General features: G+C 33.9%; 1 long non-coding RNA gene across 1 annotated transcript; it reads right to left on the bottom strand.

The window, feature by feature from the left end:
- Positions 1–864: 864 nt before the first annotated feature.
- LOC148763110 (uncharacterized) lies at positions 865–2,727 on the bottom strand. The gene is made up of 3 exons (XR_016025694.1): positions 2,625–2,727; positions 1,894–1,977; positions 865–1,058 (listed from the first exon to the last, which is right to left on the bottom strand). It is a non-coding gene; the product is annotated as an uncharacterized LOC148763110 (long non-coding RNA).
- Between the last annotated feature and the right edge of the window lie 333 nt (positions 2,728–3,060).

Here is a 3,060-nt window from a genome sequence, read left to right as displayed (position 1 = left end):
CCCTAATGAACCCTCAAACTCCGAATAATCATTTTAGTCATTCCTTGACTATAAAATATTAAATTTCATCCTACGATTCCTATTTGAACTAGTTCAAGATTAAATCAACTCAAGTGTACCGTTAGGTACGATACCGGGTTTCATCTATTCTTAGGGACTTTCCTAGCATAATAACATGCTACTCAGTGCATGTATGTTATGACATATATTTATAAGGTCAGGTTTTACATGTGACATATTAGTCACGAGTCCCAACTTGACTACATAGCCATTTGCTCTTTGAGCTTTAATGTTTTCTCATTGTGAGAAATCTTTTGAATTTATCTCACTAGATTGTTCACAGAGTGGTTGTAAGTCCATAACTTATGGTTCAATGCCTAAAGTAGTGAACCCTATCTCATTGTTAGAGTTCTATCCTTATCTATCAATCATAGTGTCACGACCCGGTACTCCCCTCGAGCCCGTGACAACCGTCGCGGTGTCCCGGTAGACACTTATTGCCCGGAATGTCAACCCGAAACCCCGCAAGGCTTTACTATCAGTTTCTCTGTTCCCTTGTGAGCAACCATTGTCAAATATCGTGTTCTAAAATATTTTAAGCTGTTTCCAACTTTAAACAAATAAAATATTAATTTTTCGTCTCACAAGGGTATTTTGGTCATTTTTCTCAAAAATCTTAAAACTGGCTAAAACGTAATGTACAAGTACAAAACACACAATTCATATTCAAAATGAGTTTAAAAGTCTAAAATCTTCATTTAAAACGAAATTATGGTTATTTGAATATAATAAGAAAATAAAAGAAATATTAAGTAAAATATTTTATTTTCTTATAAAATAATATTTATAGAGTTATACGTGAATAATTTTTATAACGTAAAAGCTAAATAAATTTATACATACTTAAATACAGTAAGCCAAAATATTTAATTTAATTTACAATAACAAGAGTGCCCCCGAATAAACAAAAGTAAAGAGGACTTTGAACCTACGGTTTGGAAAATGCAGATCCCACTGTAGTCCTCGATGAGATCAGCTATCTACAGTCTATACTGAACCTGAAATGGGTGGAAAGGAGGGTGGTGAGATTATAAAATCTCAATGAGTAAACAAACATCATCCTAAACATCTAGAGTTGAGTACATGGAGACAATAAAGTAAATCATCATAAACTGGGTTATAGCATTAGAACACATTTTGTTCGAAACACGTAAAGAGGCTTATGAATCTCATAAAAATCTAGGCTTGTGCCATAAATCCATTCTCGGGGACACCTTGGCCGAGCCATCCTACCGAGACCGCCAAGACTATTAAAATTCACATTTCACATAAATCATGTTTTTGTTTTGAAAACATAGCCGTTCCTTGGCGTTGGCTGAGTTCCCCCTCACGTGGTGGTTTAGCGTGAAGTGAACCCTAAACTTTACCCCAGGAGATACCCTACGCGCCTCTCCGTTCGAGGTAAGAATATAATGGGGTTTACCGTGCCCCTCTAAAAGGCTGGTCCACAGAAACCCCCTACTGCAGTGATTAATTAATATATAATCCACCATATAATAAAACTCAATAACATGATATGGCAATTTTGTAATTCGTAGTTTTTCAAGGTAACCAAACAATTCGCATTTCAATACAATTGCCAACTAGCCAATCATGCTCGATTTATCATAAGCCAGTTAATTTAAACAATCAAATTGCCACAATTAACAGTCTCCGTGTACTCTATTTTTCAAAATCACTATTAATTTCAAAACAATTTATAATTTAATTTCATTGAAACTCATTTATTCATAAAACATGAAAATTTATCTTTTTAAATTCCTTTTTCCATAGAATTCATGAAAGCATCTAAAAACCACCCTAGATAATTAAAATGACGGTAAGTTTACTCACTATGTCTAGAATGCAGACTTTCGAAGCACTCTGTCTACTGGTCCTCGGATGCAATTTTCTTGCCTTTATCGGAGGACTCACCACCTTGACACAATACAAAATTGAGAGTTTCACCAAGTTGGTACTAAATCAAAATTAAATTAATTTAGATTACCAATGCATGATATGGAATGCAAAATGCACTGGTAACTATCTAAACCCGGTATTGGCCTAATTCGTCTTATCACCCGATTAAATTCCTAACGGGTCCGTTTAAACTCCAATTTAATTCTTTTCAGTTTCTATACCTCAATTGCACCCAAATTAACTTAATGTCCCTCAGTGTGGTGCAAATTATCAGTCCCAACAGCAAATTACGAAAATACCCCTAGTGGGTAAAAATTCGTATTTTTGCTCTGAAAATTCCCATTATTTTTCTAGGCTCATAATTCATCATTCCTTAACCAATTCTCCTAGAATAAAATCAAACTCATCCTCACTCACTACATGGTAAATTCAGCCATTAATGGTTGGGGGAGAAAATAAATTCTTTTCTTGTTGTTTTGTTTCTAAATATGCTAAACTAACTAAAAACACTAACATAAATTAAAATGAAATAAATCCAACAACTTTCTCTCTCCTAACCCATTTTTCCAGAATTTAATTCATCATGAAAACATGTAATTTAATCATGGAAAATAAAGAGAAATGCTTGGGAATAAGAAAACTCAAGCTTAATAGAAAAAACTCACCTTTTTCACTTAATTTCCTTGAAAATTCACACTTTTTCTTTGATTTTCTCTCTCTAGGGTTTTGTTTTTGTTTTCTCTCTCTTCTTGCTGGTTTGGCCGGCCATGGGGTGGAAGATGGGCTGATTTTGTGCCTTTTAAAAAGGAAAATAATAAATTAATAAAGGCATGACACATGGCATCATGTCATTGGCCCGTTTTTAAAATTTTAAAAATTTAAACATTTTATCTCCACCACATGTTTAGTCAAGGGTCAAAGATGAAGACAAGGAAGACCATGTGCTGGAAAAAATATCCTGGTGGTGGAAAATTACAATTTTGCCCCTGAGGTGGCAAAATTACCATTTTACCCCTATACTCCAAATTATACCGAAATTAAAATTTTTCACTTCTAAACCTCAAATCATACTTCAATAAGTCAAATTATACTCTAATAAGT

The sequence above is a fragment of the Theobroma cacao genome, chromosome 4 (genome assembly GCF_053813885.1).
Source record: "Theobroma cacao isolate CCN51 chromosome 4, ASM5381388v1, whole genome shotgun sequence".
NCBI classification, from domain to species: Eukaryota; Viridiplantae; Streptophyta; class Magnoliopsida; order Malvales; family Malvaceae; genus Theobroma; species Theobroma cacao.
This window is presented reverse-complemented; position numbering and strand designations above follow the sequence as displayed.